At 35.2% G+C, this 24,746-nt stretch overlaps 1 long non-coding RNA gene across 2 annotated transcripts in view; it reads right to left on the bottom strand.

The window, feature by feature from the left end:
• LOC123799277 (uncharacterized) overlaps positions 1-24,746 on the bottom strand; it is a 541,652-nt gene that overhangs the window by 484,482 nt on the left and 32,424 nt on the right. For both annotated transcript variants that reach the window (XR_015724365.1, XR_015724366.1), the window contains exon 3: positions 18,788-18,913. This is a non-coding gene — a long non-coding RNA (uncharacterized LOC123799277). The remainder of the gene's footprint in view (positions 1-18,787; positions 18,914-24,746) is intronic.

Raw genomic sequence — 24,746 nt, 5'->3', positions numbered from 1 at the left:
TAGATTAGTGGTTGCCTGGGGATGATAGTGGGAATGAGGATTCACTGAAAATAGGCACAGGGAATCTTTTTGGGTTTGTGGAAAGATTCTAAAACTGGAATGTGCTGATAGCTTTATAACTCTTTAAATTTGCTAAAAATATCAGATCATACACTTAAAATGGGTGCATTTTATGATTTGTAATATATAACTCAATAATGTAGTTTAAAAAAACAGTAAATCTGAAATCAAAAAAAGAACCTAAGTGTAACAAATTAACACTCTATTATAGCACTTAATCATGTGCTTAGAGCAGAACTTTTTAAGACTAATGTTTTAGCACCTGGGGGTTTTCCCTGACCTTCTGATATCCAGGCAAAAGAAATAATCTGAAAATTTCTCTGTACAATGGGTGGGGAGGGGACACTTTTTATTCTAGAAAGTCAGTAAATAATTATTTTTTTGTAATAGAATATTTGTTCTAAATCTCTCATATACAAGCTTTATGGCCATGGTATACAATAGCAACACTAATGGCAAAAATATCTTGCAGAAGTAATCACTGGATTTTTATACTAGAATGAGAATCTGATATATATATATATATATACTATATTTAGTATAAAATGAAAGAATAAAGAATGAGCATGCTTTGCTAATTTCTCATTAAATATTATTGTTCCCTAAAAGACAGAATGAAAGGAAAAGTTTACATTCTATGTGAGGTAAATACCTTTCAGACATTCCCAGATTTACATATGAATTCTTTAAGTTTTACATGTATGAACAACAACCTAGAAAAGACTCTTACACTCTTTGAAGGGATTTGCTACTTTTTCTTGTGATATTTGTTTTTCCTCTCCCAAATTCTATGCTTTATCCCCCACTCACTACATTCTAGAACCTACTTGTTGTATAATGAGACTGGGAGAGTAGAGGATACAGGAAAGGAAGTACAAGAAAGGAGATACAGGAAAAAAGACTAAATATCTCCCTATGTGCTGCTCATGCTTGCCACTTCCCCATGTGATGGTGTCCTACCCTTACTCCAAAACTACTATAAGACTTGCTCAAACTAGGTATTTATCTTCTCCAATGCAGAAATTTTTAAAAGTTAAAATTAACTTAGTCTTACACTAGAAGAGTTCCAATTAAATCTTGAAATCTTGTAAGCAGACATCTCAATCTCCAAAGAAATGTATGGCTTTTAAAAGCATTATTCATTCTTTCTTAGTATAAAACACACATGGTCTTTGCAGTGGCCTTCAGCATGCATTGCTTAGAATCAATTGTCTAAATGTATTAGTGTTCTCTACCAATTATCAAAAGAAAGAAAAACCATTATGTGATTTATGACTAGGAAGATTTCATGTCCCATGGGTTAATTTTCCTGAGGATTCTTGGTAGTATTATCTCATATTTTCATTGTCCAATCAGTTATACCCAAAATGCCATTGCCTATTTTAGTTTCAGGGATCACATAGCTGTGACAATCATGGTCTAAGAAAAACATGCTCTTGTGCACGAATCTTTATATATAAGTACCAGAGACACGCCATCAGACTCTTTGTGCCATTTAAAATTGCCATCAGAGGAAAAAATTGGGATAAAGTGAGAATTTGAACAGAGTAGCATATGAGAAGTCACTGTTAGACATTTATTTATTTACTTATACTATACCATATTTAAAAAAATAAGTTACAGTGGTTAGTAGGGATCAATAAAATATAATCAATGATAAATAATAGTAGAGGAGACAAAAATGAAATACATTTAAATATAAAAAACAAAATAAAGATGACACCTGTATAAAAACTAGTATCTCATTATTAGCAAGAGCATACCAAGTTTCTAATACATCAGTAAAGAGCATTATGCTCTGGGTAAAGAGGCATTCTCTAGCCTCTAGAAATTAAGTCTCAACTTTACTTACCATACCAAGCAGAGTTTTTACAGATTTGTGTGTGATTTTCTTAACTTGGGATAAGAAAAACAAATGTCAGCGGTTCATGAGCTGAAAGTACTGTGATAAGTACATAAAAGTAATAACTTTGTACCAGTCAGTAACTGCTGACCACAAAAATGTTTTAGCTTTGGGTGTTACTGAACTTTATCTCACTAAGCAAGATAAAATAGTTGAGTCAACAAGAATTACTCCCTGTCTCTACAAAGCAGATGTTATAAGTAAATAATGCAAAAATACTCCTGCCTGCTTCTAATGTAAGCCTGTGGGGAGAAGGAAAAATATGCAGCAGACCCCTGCATCAGATGACGGGAAAGGAATAACACAAGAAAAAGATGAAGCTTGGGTAACAACCTGAATCTGCTGTAGTAAGAACTTTGTTTGAATGACTTTGATGAAACTCAAAAACTTCTTCTTGGTTTCTCCCTTCAGCTCCACTAGAAGACCCAGATACCATGAATCAATGATTGAAGATTCACAACCAGCATACCTACTCCGACAATACCTTTCTAAATGAAAGATGTCTACATCACCACATCGACCACTGGGACCAAGAACTAGGGATTATTGGGATGGATGGTTGATGAATGCAAATAAACAGCCCTCTCTTTTAATGGGCTTGATGTGATATCTTTATTCTACTAGCCTGTCAGGGTATTAGGGAAATTTTTGACAAACAGATACATTTCCCTCCCACCTCCTTGTTCCTTAAATCAATTGTTCTCAAAGTATGATCTCTAGAACCAAAAACAGCCAGTAAGACCCATTCAGGGGCCGATGAGGTCAAAACAGTTTCATAATAACACTCAGACAAACCTTGCCTTTTCACTTGGTTGACACGTACACTGATAGTGCAAAAACAATGATGGTAAAACTGATTACACCTTAACATGAATTAAGGTAGCAGCACCAAATTATATATCAGTACTCTAGGAGTCGCTGTATTCTTTATTGCCATGCACTCATAATTCTATAAAAAAGAAAAACATTGAATTTCACATAACAGTATTCTTGATGAAGCAGTAAAATGAATTTAATTAAGCTTGGCCTTTGCATATATCCCTCTTTAATAGTCTATATGACAAAATGAGAAAGAAAGATAAAACACTTCTGCTACATTCTGAAGTATGTGGCTGTATCCAGTAAAAGCCCTCGTACAAATCTTTCAGATGCAAGCTCAACTAGCCGCTTTTTAGTGGAACACCATTTTTACCTGAAAACACAGTGACATACTATAATTAGTCAGACATGTTTTGACAGACATTTTTTCAAAAATTAATGAAGTGAACCTATCATTTCAAGGAAAACAACTGACAATATTTGTTGCAATGATATATTTCAAGCTTTCAAGGAAAAATTAGAATTTTGGAAAATGCAGGTCTGCCACCATGAACTTGACAGTTTCCCAATACTTAAATAATATTCTTATGAGAACACCACTGATGCTAACAAGTGTGATAATGAATTTGTCAATTTTTAAAAGATATACATAACTCAGTTAACCAGTATTTTCCAAATAGTAATGCATGATGTTACAGAGTTATGCATGAGTAAAGGTAATTAAGATGCAACTCAAATCAATGTATTTCACATTTGTTGCTTTGAAATATTTGTTGCTATAGATCAAAATTCTACATTATAATCAACTTTTAAGAAATCATCCACTGACAAGTTTTGGTGTAATTCCAAAACAAAATAACCACAATTATCTTAAAGATTATTACAATACTCCTTCCTTTTCTAAGTGTATATCTGTGTAAAACCAAAACTTCTTCACTATACTTCAGTCAAATACAACAGAACTGTTTGAGTGCAGACAGAGATATTAGAAGCCAAACATTAAAGTTATTTGCAAAAAATTTAAACAGGACATTTCTCATTTTTTTTTTAATTTTGGAAAAAGCAATTTATATGAAATATGTTTAAATAAAGTCAAAATGAAGTACTCAACTTTAAAATTTCTCAGTTTTAAATTCTAATACAATAAATATTCATATAGACAACTCATATAAGTAAAACTTTTTGGCGTTCTAAATAATTATTGAAAGAATAAAGGCTGGTGCTGGGTCGTAGGCTGGGGCAGCTCCTCTGGGGACAGCAAGGCCCGAGCCTCTGCCTGGCTCCCCTTAGGTGCTGAAATGCCTAAGAAAGCTGGTGCGACGAACAAGGGTAAGAGCCAGAGCAAGGAACCAGAGAGACCACTTCCTCTATTAGGTCCTGTGGCAGTTGATCCTAAAGTTTGTGTCACCATAGCCATCCATGCCAAACCTGGGTCCAAACAAAATTCTGTAACAGATGTGACAGTGGAAGCTGTGAACATGGCCATCGCACCCCCCCCCCCCCATCGGAAGGTGAGGCTGATGCCGTCACCAAGACAGCATGGTACTGGCACAAAAACAGACACGTAGATCAATGAAACAGAATAGAGAGCCCAGATATGAACCCTCAACTCTATGGTCAACTAATCTTCAACAAAGTAGGAAAAAATATCCAATGGAAAAAAGACAGTCTCTTCAATAAATGGTGCTGGGAAATTGGACAGCTATGTAGAGAAGAATGAAACTCCACCATTCTCTTACACCATACATAAGGATAAACTCTAAATGGACAAAAGACCTCAATGTGAGACAGAAATCCATCAAAATCCTAGAGGAGAACATAGGCAGTAGCCTCTTCGACATCGGCCACCACAACTTCTTTCAGGACAAGTCTCCAAAGGGAAACAAAAGTGAAAATGAACTTTTGGGACTTCATCAGGATAAAAAGCTTCTGCACAGCAAAGGAAACAGTCAACAAAACAAAGAGGCAACCCACGGAATGGGTGAGGATATTTGCAAATGACACTATAAAGGACTGGTATCCAAGATGTATAAAGAACTTCTCATACTCAACACCCAAAAAACAAATAATCAAGTCAAAAAATGGGCAGAAGACATGAACAGACACTTTTCCAAAGAAGACATACAATGGCTAACAGACACATGAAAAAATATTCAACATCATTAGCCATCGGGGAAATTCAAATCAAAACCACGTTGAGATGCCACCTTACAGCAGTTAGAATGGCAAGAATTAACACTGCAGGAAACAACAAATGTTGGAGAGGTTGTAGAGAAAGGGGAACCCTCTTACACTGTTGGTGGGAATGCAAGCTGATACAGCCACTTTGGAAAACAGCGTGGAGATTCCTCAAGAAGTTAAAAATAGAGCTACCCTATGACCCAGCAATTGCACTACCAGGTATTTACCCCAAGAGATACAGATGTAGTGAAAAGAAAGGGCACATTCACCCCAATGTTCATAGCAGCAATGTCCATAGTAGCCAAACTCTGGAAGAAGCCAAGATGCCCTTCAACAGATGAATGGATAAAGAAGATGTGGTCCATATATACAATGGAATATTACTCAGCCATTAGAAAGGATGATTTCCCAACATTAGCATCAACATGGATGGAACAGGAGGAGATTATGCTAAGAGAAATAAGTCAAGCAGAGAAATCATCATATGGTTTCACTTATTTATGGAACATAAGGAATAGCGCTGAGGACATTAGGAGAAGGAACGGAAAAATGAAGGGGGGGAATCAGAGGGGGAGACAAACCATGAGAGACTATGGACTCCGGGAAACAACTGAGGGTTTTAGAGGGGAGGGAGGTGGAGGGATGGGTTAGCCCAGTGACGGGTATTAAGGAGGGCACGTATTGCACGGAGCACTGGGTGTTGTACACAAACAATAAATCATGGGGCACACATCAAAAACTAATGTACTGTATGGTTACTAACATAACATAAATTAAAAAATTAAAATAAAAAAATGATGTATGAAGATAAAAGCCCTGGAGAGTTGTCTACATTTGTAGTAAGGTGGAATCTAAGATACAGTCTTCAGTTAGACCAGAAATCCAGAAATGACCAGGAGAAAGCACTAGCTCAGCTGTCAGGAAAGCTACAACCCACCTGCAGCAACGCCCTGAGGACACAGCTGTGATGGCTGCAGCTGAGCCCTGCTGTCTTTAATAGCACTAGAATGTTCAGTGGGTCATCCTGCCACCATTTTTTCCTTTTGGTCCAGAATGGTAAATCTCATGAAAAAGTGGTGAGGCTATCAGCGTCCACAACTCAGAAGAGATCTTGGAGAAATTAAAGTAGCAAGTCAAAAATAATAATAATAATAATAATAATAATAATAATAATAATAATAAAAGCAACGTATGAGAAATACATCCTTGAGAAGCTTTTTATTTGCTATTCATGAAGAGGCTGCTAAAGTAGAAAAATACATTTCAGTGCACTGAAGAACATGAAAAAAAATTTTGAGAACAGGACTCAAAAAAGAAGTAGGAATTTTAAAAGTACTGTACATTCCATGTAGATTCTAATATCCAAACAGTTTGGAACATGTTAGTCCAATTTCATTGCATTACAATATAACAGAGCTGGAAGAGATCTTCAAGATGACCTCTGTCAGCCCCTTTCACTCTGTGACGTGGCTTCTGCTATCCAGAAGTTGAGAGGCTTGTTCAGGATCGCCGTGCAGGATGGCAGGATGCAGTTTATCCTGATTGTAAATGAAGAGATTTCCACGGCACTTCTAGGGTTCTGAGGATTGCTTTCTCTAGAGTTTACAAGTGACAGAAGAAAATGTGTCACGCTGCTTTGTGGTCTTACTTTTGTATTTTAAAAGGCTTATCTAAATACAAAAATGCTTTTTGTGTCTTTTTAAAACTCTATGGAGCATTTTATGGAAAAATAAATAAGAATAATCAGGACTTGTCATTTAATGTTAATTATTTTGAGGAAGTCACTGAATTGTTGCCCTCGTTGGATGGTGCAGTCTTCAAATCTGGTGATTCTTATGAATCTCCAAAGATCCTTAAAAGAAGAGGGCCTGGAAGCTACTTTCAGTATTTGTAAAAGCCTATCAAAAACCATATCTACATTAAAGCTTCAAAAGCTAATAATAAATACCTTGTTTTTATTTTTTATTTTATTTTTTTATTATTTTTTTAAAAGATTTTATTTATTTATTTGACAGAGAGACAGCCAGCGAGAGAGGGAACACAAGCAGGGGGAGTGGGGCTCGATCCTAGGACCCTGGGATCACACCCTGAGCCGAAGGCAGACGCTTAACGACTGAGCCACCCAGGTGCCCCTAAATACCTTGTTTTTAAATATCCAATGCAAATTATAATGATTTGGTCAGGCAAATAAGTTCATTACCTTTGCTGATCAGAATCAAAGCAGTTGTGTGCTTTTGTCTAAGTACCTAAGAAAATATATTGATAGACAAAATGTATAAAAATACAAAATCCGCAAGAAGGACTAATAAAAAAAATTACTGATGGTGGAAAAAAAAAGAGCATAAGGGGGGGCGGGTGGCTCAGTCAGTTAAGCATCTGCCTGTGGCTCATGTCATGAGCACAGGGTCCTGGGATTGAACCCCATTATCAGGCTTCCTGCTCAGCAGGGAGTCTGCTTCTCCCTCTGCCTACTGCAACCCCTGCTTGTGCTCTCTCTCTCTCTGTGCCAAATAATTAAATCAATCAATCAATCAATCAATCTTGGGAAAAAAAGTATAAAGGGTTCCTGTTTGAGAATCATTGCTCTAATTAAATTTTACCCCTTTTATATTTTACCCTGATGTTCCTCTCATTTACTAATTCGCCCCATTGCTGTCCTTGTGATTAAACAATCCCTCTCTCATAAACCCCCCCAAATAGTGCCCCAGATTTATGATACAGACACTTAGACAATAGGCCTACAGGTCCTCAGACCTGGGATAATTCCTGTTAGTATTAGCAGCAGTGGCAGTATTTTTTTTTTCTTTTTTCTTTTTAGCTAAGCAACTACAAGGTCCTGTTCTGGTTATTTTATTTCTCATTTCATTTAATCTTCACAATTCCTAGATTCTTGTGTTACTTAGTTCTAAGTAAATGAAAAAAAAAAAAAAACAGGAGCTTGTTTGAATTGTAGGGAGCACTTCTTTTATATTTAACAAAAAAATCCAAAGGAATGATTTCAGGATTGATTCAGCAGCTTAAGATGTTATCCAGAACATTCTTCTGTTCTTTTGCTCATTGATTTGACATTCTTCTGTTCTTCCATCCCCAGTCTGTTGGTTTCCTTCTTCATCCTTGCTTCTAATGGTCACAACATGTCTGCAGCACTTCTATGCATCACATTCTCATGAGACAAGCTCCAAAATGCAAATAATTGGGAGGGAAATAAGATTCTCCTAATATGACACTTTCTCACTTACAAGGAAAACCTTTCATAGAACTACCATTGATTTGGCTGACTTCTCCTTTGGTTATATTTAACCTACCTCTAACTTAATTGGAGGAAAGGGGACTGGTCTATGAAAGCCCATGCTAGCAATAGAAACATGCATCATCCTCTGAGGCTGCGCACACTGTCACCGAACAAAGATTCTGGAGTCTCTTAGATAGGAAATGGAATGGCTGATGTGTATGTGGATGGATAGATAGATAGATAGATAGATAGACAGACAGAAACTGATTCACGTTATAATAGGATACATAAGGTTTCTGGATCAGAGAACAGATCATTACACACAGAGAACCTAAGCACTGGTTCTCCAAACTCCAATCTCCACTGGGCAACAATGGGTAGGAGCCTGATGTTACCCTGTGCTCGCACTGGGTTTGTACACATAGCAGGAACCCTGAATTTATGAGATTCTGAAGTTGTACAGGACAGTTGACAGATCTGTATCTCCTTCCCTGAGAAAGAAAAAGAAAGAAAAAGAAAGAAAGAAAGAAAGAAAGAAAGAAAGAAAGAAAGAAAGAAAGAAAGAAAGAAAAAGAGAGAGAAGCCTTTAAGCAGGAATGTTAATAAATTTTTTCCTGAGAAGGCAGAGCAAAGTCCCAGCCTCCCAAAGCTGGAAGAGCAAGTGGCCTCAGGGGAGATAAGTCTCTAAATATTTTTTGGAACAATACACAATTTCAAGCTTGCAAAGCATGTTTGCTAGTAATCATCCTTTAACAAAGTTTTCCAGTGATTTTTGTTCAGAAAGCCCAGACCATACACAAATGTGAAAAAAAAAAATATGGAGAGCTGTTCCCAACAATAGGACACTATCATTATCTCTGCTTTACAAAGGTAAACAGAGCTCAGTGATTGCAAGGAACTTGACAAAAGTAAACTCCTGTTTACCTGGATGTTTTTGGGAAAAAAAAAACAAAACCCTTACTCCTTCATGGATGGCTATGCTACTTTTGGTAACATGAGGCAAGGGAAGGGGATAAGGAATAAATAAATGGATTCTGGAATCCTAAACTACAATTCCAAAATATTTGGAAATATAGTTCGTCTTATTATTTGATATCTTCAGTTCTGTTTCAGAGTCTGCTTGAAACAAAATCATGATTTCTAACGTTAAATACAAGTGAAGATTTATTCCTGATAGCCACCAACCAAATGCAAGTGAACTTTTTGAAAAACGTCTGTTTTAAAGCTGTGACTATTTATAGCTGGAAACCTTTGCTTCCTTAAATATGACTTGAGAGAACACTTTTGATTATGAAGTCATAACCCCCATTTATCAAATATAAGTGAAAAGGGACTTTTTGTTGAAAAAACTGTCATAATATATAAAACATACACACGTACAACATCATTTTTCTGCCTTTAAATATGGCTGCTATTGACCATTTAATACAGAAACTCCCACAGACATTGGTGGTCATGAAATAAAAGATTGCAATTCTTTTTTCTCTTTGTCTTAAGAAGACACCTTAGATGGTACAAAGTTACATGACAGCAAATAGAATGCCACACACTGAGATACTTTTCAATCCTTCACAGCTTCTAGGAAATACTGCCCTTTTACTTCAGTCTGTACTCCATTGACAACGTCTCCATTACGTAAGAGAGGGGTGGTGGTGTTCAGCTCCGCGTCAAATATTATATGAAAGTATTTCTCCAAGATTACTGTGTTGAAAAGTTTATCATTAATAAAAGTTCCCTATGCTTTGTATTTAATTTGTAAGTATGACAAAGTATAAAAAAAAGTACAAATATGGAAAAAGGAAAAGAAGAAAGCAAATGAAATACCACAAAGTTGTATGCAACTCTTTCACCTATTTTTTTTTTTAAAGCCAGAAGGAATCAGGCAAGCTTCATGTACAGTTGGTTAAAAGAAACTTTCTTGCTAATTTATACATATATTTTTAGAAGTCCACTTTTAGAAGATTCTTTTAATTTTCATCTTCAGCTTGGAGGCAATTGCGGCCATCGATGGATGAATATTTGAATCATTTACATAGAAGAAAATTTCCCATTTATCAATTTTAAATAAAATTTCCCTTCATTGTGACACTTTGGCATGCCAAGTGCATTTTGTCACTTACTAGTCTCTGATATAAACTACACAGTAAATTTATTCGGACTCACCTGAAAACTTAGTTTATTTGAAGATGCTTACAGCCAGAAAATTTCTGCATAAATGCATATGGAAACTACAGAACACCGACAATTTTCCTCCTGATTTTCCTGGTACTGTTTGCCTCAGTTGGCAAAGTAACACATTTAAAAACTAATCAGTTCACAATATGTATACAGTTCCTGGTATATATAAATTGAAATACAGTTTGCAGAATAAAGGTTTAAAAGTCCAGAGGCTTTAACAAGTGTGGAGAATGTGGTAAAGAAAAGAAAAAAACTTTAAAAATAAGAAAACACAAAGAAACAAAAATACAAATAATTAGAATTTTGAGTAAAAGTCTTTGGACACTTAAACTGTCGAGTGATTGGCGGGGCGCCTGGGTGGCCTGGTCGGTTAAGCATCAGACTCTTGATTTTAGCTCAGCTCATGATCTCAGGGCCCAGACATAGAGCCCCGCATGGGGCTAGTGCTCAGCACAGAGTCTGCTTGTCCCTCTCCCTCTGCTCCTCCCCCCAGCTCACACACTCTCTCTCAACTAAAAAAAATGAAATCTTAAAAAAAATAAAAGATGTCAAATCAAATTGAAGATCAGATATGGTGTAAAGTCATGGCTGAAAAGTTTGTCAGCATCAGACTCGCTTTGAAATCATTACACCTTCTGCACACTACACAGGAACACACAAACCTGCTCCACTGCTCACCTAACTTTCAAATGCAGGCTGCCTTACACAACAAAAATTAAACGAATTTGCTTTACCTTTATGTAACACATTACAGAGTGAATTTTTTTCACTCAATGTTTTCACTATCATAGATTAAATTTTAATTTGCCAGACATAGTTCATAAGAACATAGATATACTTGTACTATATATTAGACAATTAAATATAAATATCAATTAACCAATTAGATATAAATCTTAAACATACGGAATACCAAAAAATTTATAAGAAAAGCTTATACCTATTTCCATGATTTTAAGATGCTGTATAAGGTACAGGATAAATTTATTAAGAGATTTTTTAAGTAAAGTGAAACATCAAATTCCTAACTTGAAAGTTTCTTACGATTTTTGATGCATTAATAATAAAAATATCTTAAATTTAAGAATTTTAAAAAGAAGTAGGATTGCCAGACTAAGCAAACAAAAATATAGAACACTTAGGTAAATGTGAATTTCAGATAAACAATGGATAACTTTTTAGTATAAATATGTTCCAAATACTATATGGGACAAACTTACACTCAAAGAAAAATTACGTGCAGCTTATCTGAAATTCAAACTTAACTGGGCAATCTGTATTTTATCTGAAACCCTAGTGATAAGATGAAATACCTGAACAATTTCTCTATGACCATTCAACACTGATAGAATTCTCTACTCATACGATCATAAAACACTTATCCCGTAGGCCGTCTTAGATAAGATATAATTCTACTTTTATGTTTCATTTGTCCTGCCTTTTGTACTTGCTTCACTTTTTTCAACTGCTTTTTAAATGAGGACCTTCTCCAAATACCAGTTTTGAGGGCAGTCCCTTCTGCCTTCGCATGTTTCTAAAATGCAAATGACTCTACACACCTATTAGTATAAATTAGTATAAAGTTAACATGACATAAAATTCACATTGGATGATGAATGACATTTCTAGCCTATTAATATTTTGTGGTACCACTAATAGCATCTGAAAGAAATGAAAAATACTGAAAAATGTTATTTTAGTTTTCTATTTCTGCTTAATAAATTATCACGAACTTGGTAGCATAAAACACAAATTTATCCTAACAGATTGATAGTAGTAACAGTAGTAGCAGCAGGAGTACTAGCTGCAGTGGTAGTCCGATACAGATCTTGGATCTCAGTGGGCTGAGATCAAAGTGTCTACAGAGCTGCGTTCCTTTCCACAGGCTCTAGAGGAGAATCTGTATCCCCGATTTTCCCAGTTTCTAGAGGCTGCTCACATTTCTTGCCTCGAGGTCCCCTCACTCTCACTTCAAAGCCAGCAACATATCTCTCCGAACTTCTTTAATATTCACATCTCCCTCTGACCACAGCCAGGAGAGGACCCATGTCATTAGATTGGGGGAACTCAGATAATCTAGGACAATTTCTCAATCTCCAAATCTTTACGTGTCAGGACTTCCATTTTGCCATGTGACCTAATATATTTACAGGTCCTAGGGATTAGGATATGGTCATTTTGGGGGGTCTGTTATTGTGTCTACCACACGCAGCTAAATTACAGCCAGACACTAAGGAGGATTTAACCATCACCACACGCTCTTTACCTTGGCTCAGTTTGGCCCCTTATGTAGTCTTGAGCATCTATTTCTCCCCAATCTTTGTAATTTTCTCTTGTCTGTGTAACTCCACATCTTTCTTTATACACCTCCCATCAAGCTTTTATTGTTTGTTTTTTAAAATCCTTATTTATGGTACAATTTATTAATTTATTAGGAATTTGCCTTTTTAAAAACTTGTCAGTGTTTGTTAAAATTAGTATTGTTGAGGTGCCTGGGTGGCTCAGTTAGTTAAGTGTCTGCCTTGGGCTCAGCTCATGATCCCAGGGTCCTGGGATCAAGTCTCCCACATCAGGCTCCCTGCTCAGCAGGGAGTCTGCTTCTTCCTCTACCCCTCCCCCCTGCTCATGATCTCTGTTTCTCTCTCATACACATACTCTCTCTCTCAAATAAATAAATAAATTTTTTTTAAAAAATAGTATAGTTTTTCTTTCTGTTTGTGCTCTGTTTACAAAGTTGCAGAGGTTGATGGGTTTGCTCCCAATACTATCTTTCATGTAAGCCTTTCTTTGTAGTGTACAATTTGGCAGAATATAAGGTTTTCCAGGAATATATACACCACATCACAGAATATGTGTATTTTGCTTTTCTCTTTATTCTTTTCATGTAAGAGAACTAGAACATCCTTTCTTGCCTTATCATATCTCAACTGGAGGGCAATGAGTCCCAAACCTGTATCACTATTCTCATTGTTTGTAAAAACATCAGTTTACAATCTTTAATGATATAATTGGTATTTTCGCTTCCTCTATTGTTAAGACAAATTCACTAAAACTAACTTTTCACCTTCTTTTTTGACCAACTGGCTTCCCTTCCAACCATCCCTTTATTTTCCAACACTTAAATCTTACAGTTAACTATTACTTCTGCCAACTGTACCTTTCTTACCTAGACTTGGTCACCAAATACCTTGATATTTGTGCCTTTGAAATTCTTTCATGATAAATTCTAGCCTCTAATGCCATGAGCCTAAATTGTATTTAAAGTTATCAGATTGGCATCCAAGCAATTACCCAATCACATCTTAATCTATCTATCCACCATCATCACCACCGTCATACCATCATAATCAACCATACCAACAGCAATGTTATTGCATTCCTATAATACGCATTGTGCATGCACAACTGAGAATTATAAAGAAGTATGAAATATGGTTCTGGCCCGTAAGAGTTCATTTAATCAGTAGAGATTTCATGTAAATTAATATATAAATTGGAGAATAATATAAAATAAGTATTTGGCAAAGGACACAAACAGAAAATGCTATAAAGACTTGAAAGAAAGATCTATATGGAAGCCTTCACATATCTGGATATTTTAATTGTTACTCTCTCCAATGAAAGAGCCCATTCCTCTAACCACATCAGCCTCCTCATTTTCATTGAATCATGAATGTTCATACACTTCTAAATTCTGTGTTGATTTCATTGGCAAAGCACTCCTAAGCTTCACCATCTTACCAAACTTTAATATTTAATTTCAATTTAACTTAGATTTTCTAACCTATCAGTCAAAACTCATTTAATCTACATAGTTTTGTTGAAAAGAAGTATATACTGCCACTAAGTGAAACTAGAGATACTCTTCTGGGTTAAACAGCTTGTCTTTTCATGCTCATGGTTACCCGAGAGAAAAGAATAATATGCATTTCCTTCAATTTATGCATTCTGCACAAAATTAAAATATTTTACTAAAGCAACTAAATTAAAATAGTAACTATTGCTGCTAACTGTTTTTAAATAGAATGGGCAATGCATACATACATATGATATATTATCATATGATATATTTGTCAGATTAAATTGTTCTTGATCCTAAATTATAAAATGTCTTACAGAAGATTTTAGGACAGGTAACTAATAAATAAATAAATTGCCAGTTTTTGAGAAGGTACCTTTTACATTGGTAAGTTTAGAAATAATGCTTTATTAAAAATTAGATTTTCACATTTCTTAGGCTGCAGAGTACAAATGGGAAATTTATTCAACTGTGAAAACAAAAAAGGTGAGAAATTCAGAGGTTTTTATTTTGCTGTTTCCATGTTTTAAAAGCTGTATGTGCTGTATTTCACAGGTCTTAAACTGTGTATTTTACTAAGACAGAAGTTCAAACAATGCCAAGCATGACCTTTAAATTTCAGTTCCTCTTAAACTAAAAAATATGTTTTAAGTCTTCCGTTTCTTTTTCCATCATTCTCAATTTAAGCATCTAATGGTCCTGTTATGATCACCATCTTCTTCTTAGAATCTGGACTTTTCCCTAAACAGAAATAAAATGAGGGTCCTACAAAGCAAGATAGTTATTTGGTATGCTTGCCAATATTCTTTTTTTTTTTTTTTTAAGATTTTATTTATTTATTTGACAGAGATAGAGACAGCCAGCGAGAGAGGGAACACAAGCAGGGGAGTGGGAGAGGAAAAACAGGCTCATAGCAAGGAGCCTGATTTGGGGCTTGATCCCAGAATGCCAGGATCACGCCCTGAGCCGAAGGCAGACGCTTAACGACTACGCCACTCAGGTGCCCCAACGACTGTGCCACTCAGGCACCCTGCTTGCCAATATTCTTGTGGAAGAAGTAAGTGGCAGGATATCTGAGACATTCAGATTTAAATCCAGAAATAAAAAATTCTTGACATTTCATAAAATTGAAGAGGTTGATCATGGTTTCATAATACTCACTGATTTTATTATAGTATTCTCAGCTTTTCCAAAGTTTCACTACCAAGTCTAACTGTAATGGTTCTTTGTGGGCTGAATAAAGATACTGTGATTCTAGCGTTTGCATCCTGTTCAAATTTTCTTAAATTTCTATTTTCTTTACCAATGTTAGTTCACAAATTTGCTTTAAATCAACGTCTTCAAAGCAATCCAATCTAAAATTTTTTATCTAGAACTTTCTTACAAATTATCTTTGCTAAATTATTACATGCAACAGATCTACTTTTGTAGATGGAGAAGTGTAACTTATTCTGAATGCAACTCTTTAGTGATGCTTCGAAACTGGTACTTCCTTTCCCCCTATTTTGGCATTCCAACAACTTGGTGGGAGTCAGGAGAAGCATGGATATATTACTGAGTTTCTGCTTGGCAACTCTACAAATGACTCCTACACTAATATGCCATGCCCTTCAGGCTACTGCTAGGGAGTAATGATAATGTCAGCTAGAGGCAAATCAACCTAGCCCTCTAATGCTTGACTAGCTTCAACTCACTGGCATAAGTTTCTCCTAGGGTCTCCCCTGAATTAACATTTTCTTACTCAGAGAATATATATTCAGCATCTCCTACTGTAGGTCAAATGGGAACTGTTCCCTGGGAAAGAATGTGAGTAATTTGGCTGAGAAATGTGCTGGATTGTGTGAAATTGTGTTGGCCACTGTGCCCCGTTTCCCCCCTTCTGTGTTCTCCTTTTATCATAGGAGCTAGAAGCCTGGGAACTACAACTACATTTTCAAGAATTCCTGCCAGTATGGTCCTAGGTTAGATTCTGCCAAACAGAGGAACTAATGTAATTCTGGAAGGCATAGAAAAAGCAAAAGCAATTATTATTCTCATGGCTATGGATGGCATTTACCAAGGCATTAGCATCAAGATTTTTCCGGCAGCTTCCTAGTGTCATCCAAAGAAATCACCTGCTTTAGTGCAGGGGGTGATGAAATCTGTGGCACTGATTTTTTTATAATCTGAACATTTTCTGATTTCCTAAATGCTACAGTGGCCTCCCTAATTTCTTCTTTCCCAAGCCTTCTAATGGTTTTTCTAAATCCCCTGTATTAAGTCATTTGTGGTATGAAATAGCTGGAGTTTTTTCCAGTTTCCTCACTGAACACCAATAGATATAGAGCCTGTGGAAGAAAAGGAATCCAGAATTCCTCTCCTTTTTAAAGCACTTTGGTGGTCCTGACTGAGGGAAGAAACCAAGGATCTCAAATAGGAACTCACCAAGAGGAAAAGGTGAGAATAGGCTGGTGATCTGGAATCAGCTTCAGGGCTGTCCATACAGAGTTTATTTGGAAATGTGTAAGTAAGGCTAAAAATCACCTGTCCACGCAACCAGGCAAAATGACATGCTTTGGAACTATTAGCTATGAATGCAAATGACAGCTGAAAGTTGTAACTTTAAAAGCATGTTAGATACCATCTCTGCTTGTGTAGATGTTAAGGTCAGTTAAGAGCCACTGTAGCATTAAAGACAGATGCATCATATCTCATCTCCATCCCTCAGAGAGACAGAAAAGTCATCATCAGTGGAGATCCTCCCAGTCTGCCAACAGATCTACAAACAGACCTACATCTGAAATCTTTCCTTCTATTTCATATTAATAGAGGAACTCTCTATGACCAATTCAAGACCAGGACCTGATTTCTCAGTGATCTACAGCTTCTAGTTATCCTGTCTCTGACTCTTTCTTCAGTTCCTTGCCACCAAAAATAATGTGAATAAGTGTGCAAATGTGTTCGCTCCAGGAACTTAAAACTACAAAAAAGATCTCTTTTAACCTACATTAAAGTCACTTTACCTGCCTTATTATTAGCCAAACTTTTCAAAATAGATTTTTATTTATACTGTTTCTGTTTTTCTACCCCCAAATGCATCTGTCAATTCATTCCATTTTAGCTTCTTTAAATCTTCACTATTCCTCAAAACCTTCTCTGGCTATGGTCATTTATTCATTCACGCATTTTTTTCATTTAACAAATATTTACACAGCCTTATGTTAGGAGTTATATATATACATATAACTTGTAAGATATATCTTTTATATATATTATATATATTTTACATATATATTACATAGATATTACATATATTTTATGTAATATATATATTACATATATTTTACATATATATAATATATATATATATAACTGCTAACATAATGCTTCATTATAAATAGATAATAGATAAATAGATTATAGATAGATAAATAGACGGGGCCATTTCCCATATCTACCTATTGCCATTTCCCAGCCAGTGGAAAAAGGAAAAAAGGAAATGGAGGACAAGCAGGGTTTTTTAAGGATATAATCTGAAACTTGCATACATCATTATATATATATATATATATATATATATATATATATATATATGTAAATATATGTATGTGTGTGTGTATATATATATATAAATATATGTATAAAAGAAAAAGGGAAAGTGTCCCTGACTTAATTAATGATGTTTATGTTGCAAATGCAATCAGCATCTTTTTCCTAATCAATTTATATTTTGTAAAATAAGAAAAAAGTATAACACAAACTTACCACAAGTTAAAAAATAAGAGGATAGACATATAAAAGGAAATGTATTAATCTCTCCCCAACTAATTAGTTGATTTTAATACTTTGATGTAGATTCTTCCACACATTTATTTATACTCACGTAATTAAGGTTGCAGCACATGAAATTGATGATAATCTACTGTTTTTTACTTACAACAGTATCAAATGACTGAACTTTGCACATGTACATGTATAGAGATTTTTACTATGTTTTTAAAAGGATTTTGAGCAATGTTCAAATAATATTTTAAAAATATGAATGGTGGGGCGCCTAGGTGGCTCAGTCCGTTAAGCAACTGCCTTCGGCTCAGGTCATGAGTCCTGGGATGGAGTTCTGTGTCTGGCTCCCGGTTCTGCAGGGAGTCTGCTTCTCCCTCTGCCCCTCCTCACATTCCTTCTTTCAATCTCTCTCTCTCTCTCTCTCTCTCTCTCTCAAATAAATAAATAAATAAAATCTTTAACAAAATATGAATGGTTATATGAATGGATAATATCTGCATTCACCTTTGTTGGGGAAATATAAAAACAAAATCTTCTGCCAACCCAGAAAAATGTTTCCACAAAGGTAGCAGAGAAAATACTTATTGAATAAGCATTAAACCAGACTATGATGAGAATAGTCAGTCTACTTTAAGAGATTGCAAAGGCAAAAGGAAATCTCACTCTTCTACATAACCAAACAGATAAGATGCATTTTCTTTGTGTTGTCAAGGTAAACAGTAACTAGTGTTTCAAGTAAGAGGACTTGACAGCACCATTTGTCACAGATAGTTCGTTCTAAATTCACCTGATAATTGAGATGACTCATTGTATTAGTTAACTGAATTTACCCAAAGGCAAATTAAATTCTTACCTTCAGGACCAGAGGTAGTTTTGCAAGTTGGCCAAGGTTGGGCTCCTCCTACCTGCCCACAGAAACTGGGACATAGGAGTGCTATCTTCTTTAACGATTACATTTCAAAGAGATGATTCCAAGGTCCTAGAGAAAGATATTCCTGGATTATAAAAATGACAAGAAGCTTATTTAGCCTTTAAAAAGGTATACATATATTTCAAAGAGAATTTATAACCACAAGTTTTCTAAAGTAAATGTCTGAAAAAAGGAAGGTAGGATATCTCTTCCCTTATTTTTCACAGGGAGGATTAAGCCTCCTAAATTTGTATTTACCCTTACATTTTACATATTAAGAATAAAAACATTTACATAAAATTAACTACCTTTATTTTTATCACAAAATATTATCTCCCAATATTTGAATAATTGGGGTCTCTATGGTAGTAACTGTATAGAAGGCAGAAAACAGACTATGGAAAGGTTGGATTAATAAATAAATTTATAGGGGCACTTGAGTGGCTCAGTCAGTTAAGCACCTGACTCTTGATTTTGACTCAGGTCATGATCTCAAGTTCATGACCTCAAGGTTGTGGAATCCAGCCCCAGTAGGGCTGCTCTCTCAGTGGGGAGTCTGCTTGAGGATCCTCTCACTCCCTCTGCCCCTCCCCCCAATCTCTGTCTCTCTCTCTCTCTCTCTCACGCTCTCTCTAAAATAAATAAGTAATCAAATAAATAAATAAATAAATAAATAAATAAATAAATTTATAGGATAAGAGGATTAGTCAAGAAAGCAAGTCCCATAATCAGTAATTCATGTAGGTATTATTTTCAGATAACTGAGCAAGTAAAATTATGCACAAGTAAATTTCTGTCAATTTTTATTTTGGGTAAACAATCATGATCAAACTGAATAAATTCTACACACTATTATTCTTAATAGTTTAGAAATAAGAACATGATTATTGTAGTGAAAAACACATATACTTGATCTTGATGGTAATTAAATGTTTCCCCTTTCCTATTGTAGAAATTCAATTATATATTGAAAAATCACAACTAGGAAAACATGAAGGCATAAATGAAATAAATCACACAGTTATGTAGACAAGGAAATAACACATATTTATCTCATGCTTTCTTATCTGAATAACTACACAATATGTTTCACTTTTGCATGTAGCCTATCATGTGTACATATACAATTAGTATTTGTATTGTACTAAACTATATTTAATTTTGTATTCCTGATGCTTGCACATTTCCTGGCACAATGATGACACCCAGTAACTGTTTATTAGATTTAATTTTAAAATGACATTATTTTAAACCTAATAACTACTAATTGAGTTAAATATTAGGATGACTTTAGTTTAAAATTAAGCATTAACCTCTCTGTTGATTTTAGGATTATTTTTTTGCCCCCCAAAAACCTAGATAATTCAAAAGTCTGCCCACAAGAGAGCTAGTATTTGCAGAGTACCACACGCAAGCATTTTACATGCACTATATCTTTTAACCCTCATAAAAACACTAAAATGTAGGTATTTATATTTGTTAAGATAAAGGGTAAGCTACTGTGTTATAACAGAGATCCAAATATTCACTGACTTAAAAAAATACAGGTTTATTTCTTCCTCAAGGAATAGTTAGTAGATAGGGTCATCTAGAGTGGATTATCCCAAGAGGGCGCTGCCAGACCCCAGGTAGAGCTTCCATCTCTGAATCCAAGATGGGGCCATTTCCCATGTCCAGCTATTACCATTTCCTAGTCAGTGGAAAAAGGGAAAAAGAAAATGGAAGCCAAGCAAGATTTTTAAAGGATATTATCAGAAAGTTGCATATATTATTTGTGTTCTCCTTTTGGCTAGAACAAGGTCAGATGGACACAGTTAACAAGGTAGGCTAAGAAATGTAGTCTCTAGCTGGGAGAGTGGGAGCCCTACTAAAATACGTGTGTGTGTAATGGAGTAGGTTGAGGTAGACTTACTGGGAATCACTGTGACATTAATGTGGTATAACCTTTAGAGTCCCTCACTCACACAGCCTCCTTCCAAGGTCCTGGAGAAGGGGGAGCTAGCAAATTATTCATTTATTTATTTCATATCATTATTTTCTTAACACTTCCAAAAGATAAATCTGTCCCTGACAGATAGGGCTCATCTATAAAAGACACACAGAACAATCTGGAGGAAAATTCACTGTTCCTGCCCCAAAATAATTTCCTCTTTTTTTTTTTTTTTTTTTTTACCATTGAGTTCCAGAGAGGTTAAGTGTCTTGCAAAAAGTCACAGAGCTGGAGCTAAAATTAGAACCTGCGGTCTCCATGACTCAAAGACTTTTGACTATTATATTTCTAACGAATCAACTGCTCATCTCTTTTAGAATTTTATTTCCTCCTGGAAATCGAATAGTGCCTTCTGGCACTATCTCAGAGAAAAGCTGGACCATCCAGAAATTACAAGGTAATTGGCTACATTGCTTTGTCCCTATCTGTTCAGATGATCTTGAGAGACAAAGTGAAAGTGAAAGAGAACATGCAAAGCCCGGCTGTCAAGCTGACATGACAGCCAGTTAGTTGGGGCGATGCCACTCTCAGATCAACCCAAAGGTTAATAACACAGATGCAGTCAAAGATATGATGGATAGAGGCTGTGAACTCTGTATCAGCAACTTACAGCGAATGCCTGGAGGTGGCAGATGAAGAGGCCTGTCATCAATTAAGCATGGCAGCCCATTTTTATAAAATTGTCAGAAGGGATTATTAAATTTCACATCTTAGTTTGCTTGGGGAAAAAAATCAAATCACACTAAAGGTTGCATTTTAAAAACAATGTTTAGCGTAAACTCTTGCTTCTGGCCTCATGTCAAGCCATCAAAGAGGTGCTGTACAATTTGATCCATGCTTTTCATTTTCCATTTCTGAGCCAAGGTATTTCTTCATAATTATTACTGAGACCCAATGTTTTTTAAAATCTGATTATTAATTTTTAGTTCAAGAATTTCATAACTTGGGGAAATATTTAATTAAGTAAAATTTCATAATAGACTATTGGGTGCAAGCTTTGCTTTTTATAAATTTCCTTATTTACAGTAAATTCAGAAAAACATGCTGCATTAAGTCATAGTGGACTTAAACTGGTCTCTCTCTAGATGTGCTTTTTTTTTTTAATTTCAATACTTGATTCAGAGGGTTCCATCTAGTTTTAGTTAAATATATTATGGATCTGCTTGACTATCTACCCCTTTATACTAAGTCTTAAACTTCCTGTATTTGTCAAATTCCTATGAATGCCAAAATTATTTGGTAGTACATTGGAAAAACTGTGAAGACCCAATATAACACTTTTTAAAAGGCAATTATAGTGATAACACAATCACTACTAAGGTATAACAAATTTCCAGAGTATTTAGAAAACAGTTCAGTTATTGTACCACGCACATTTTCACACTTAGCTTTGTGATGTAGTTTCAGTCCCTGTTTACTAACGTAATATGACTGGCTGAATACCTTCTTAAGGAAATTATTTTTCTCTAGCACTGGATTAAAATTATCCCATGCTTCTTACTTTTTATTGGCAACAGGTATCCTCAATTCTATACCATGACCCACTCAAATTAATGATGTATTTGATGGATATCGCTAAAATAGTTTGCAAATTTGATTGTAACAAAATGAAATGTCACGCAATCATCAGCTTGAGGTGGTACACTGAAAAGAGCTCAGAGTACCAAAAAGCTGTAGAAATTGTTGAAAATAACTATACTGTATACTGATATGAAGAAAAAGATCATAGAATTCTAGAATCATAAAGCATAGGAGTTATTTAAGCCAACACCCTAATAACTATGGACCAAAAACTAGCTTTGATAAGATTCTTAAGATGACTTGGCACCTGAGTCAAGTTTTAGACCTAGTGTTGCATACATCATAGCCTACTGCCTTGCCAAAGATCATACAGTCCCCAAAATGGCATGGATACAATGATAAGAGCAGTATTTGAATGTACTTACCTGAACGGAACAAATTATGGATCAGCATTTTATCCTATTAAAAGTTCTCACCTATTTAGTGATTCTTTGAGCCCTCCTAGCCCTCCATATATCATTCTAGATGGAGAATAAAATTGTGTGGTTGTGATGTTGAGAAAGTCTGCACTCTCTTTTATGTTCCAAAATGTTCAACCTAGTGACAAGTAAATGTAAATTAATTGTTTGACTGACTCAGTGCCTGATTGGTTGATTTATAGAAAAACTGGTTGACTGATTGTCTTGACAGACTAGGGCTTTCCAGGGAGGGTCAAGTTTATAATTGTCTACAGGCTCTAGTAAACTTCCAATGTGAAACATTATTGACAAACCTGATATCTGGAGTACCAAGTTACTCAATAGCTTTTAGTGAGACAAATTTCTAAAAAGTTATAATAGAAATCTCTAAATCTTTCTTAATCTAACCACCATTTTTTGCCATTTTACACAAACATACTAATTTTTAAAAATTAAAGGATGTTCAATGTCTGAGGATGAAATTACATAGAGAGCAATTCAACAACACCTGATATTATGTGAAAGACAGACATAATATGTGATATTATGATATAATAGAGCATATGTATTTCATGATTTGGACATAAATGTGATGTTTTTCAAAAGGCAAATTTTTGATACAAGCTTTAAAATTATCAACTGTTGTATCTAAAACTTACTGTAGCAATTTGATGCACTTTGTTCTTGCATTTGTGTTTGGGAAACATTTTTGCAAACTTTATGGAAAAATATTTGGACAAATTAAAAATCATTGCAACAATACACATAGATCTCTCTTACTTTCTTCTTTTTTGATTTCTCCATCTTTCATTTTATGAGAAGACATCACCACGGGAAAAAAATAAATAAATTACTACAAAAGACGACATTGATTGGTTCTTAGGGAGAAATCATAGAATTATTTATGTGACTAAAGAATCTCTTTTTAAATGTTCTTATTAATGTAAATGGAACCTAAAAATGTGAACATGCATAAATATAGATTGCTTGATTCCAGATCACCTGCATTAGGTAAACTGTGTCTCATAAATTCTTTAGGGATTAATTTTTGTATGCTCATGTCTTTTCTTCCATTTCTCACCAAACTTCCAATTATTTTAGAGTAAACACTACAATAAGACTAATTATATAAATGTGATAATTTTATTTTATTTTAAAACATGTATCTATTTATTTGAGAGCGAGAGAGCAAGAGAGCACACAGTAGTGGGGGGGGCAGAGGGAGAGAATCTCAAGCAGACTCCCCCCCACTGCTGAGCACAGAGCCTGATGCAGGGCTTCATCCCACAACCCGTGAGATCATGACCTGAGCCAAAACCAAGAGTCAGATCTTCAACTGACTGAGCCACCCAGGTGCCCTGTGATAATTTTAAAGTACTATAGTAAAGCATTGTGTAAATATGAGAATTTTATGAAATATCATAATTTTAAAATGTATATAGTGCTTGGTCCTTCATATTATCTTTAGAATTTCAAGATTTATACACAAACATAAATGCTAAGACTGAAATGCCTACACTTTGTTCTGTTGTTATATGAAAGAGTACTTATAATACCAGATTTTAACTTAACCAAAACCAAACTAAAATGAAAAACACCATTGTAATGAACCACATGGCTGCTTCATTCTAAACTGGTTATTTTTAAAGAGCCAGCCTCCAATATTCCTCCTTAGAGAAAGCAGAAAAATAGCATTAGAACTGTGCACATCAAAGCTATACTATTCATCTAGTCATTGTGTGAGCTGGCACTAAATTCTTGAATAGCATAGTACTACAACACAGGTCATCTGGATGACTGCGAATGGACAGTCTTCATGTGAGCAGGGATTAATCTTGTGGACATGGCCTTTGTGGAGATTGCTACAAAACACAACATTAAGTCTGAAGAAGCAGGGATGGAAAGAGTCATCTTTTTCATGTGAACAATGGAT

This window comes from Ursus americanus, chromosome 5 (assembly GCF_024610735.1).
Source record: "Ursus americanus isolate L20-20 chromosome 5, mUrsAme1.1.p, whole genome shotgun sequence".
NCBI lineage: Eukaryota > Metazoa > Chordata > Mammalia > Carnivora > Ursidae > Ursus > Ursus americanus.
The sequence above is the reverse complement of the archived record's forward strand: the minus strand, read 5'-3'. Positions and strand labels throughout refer to the sequence as shown.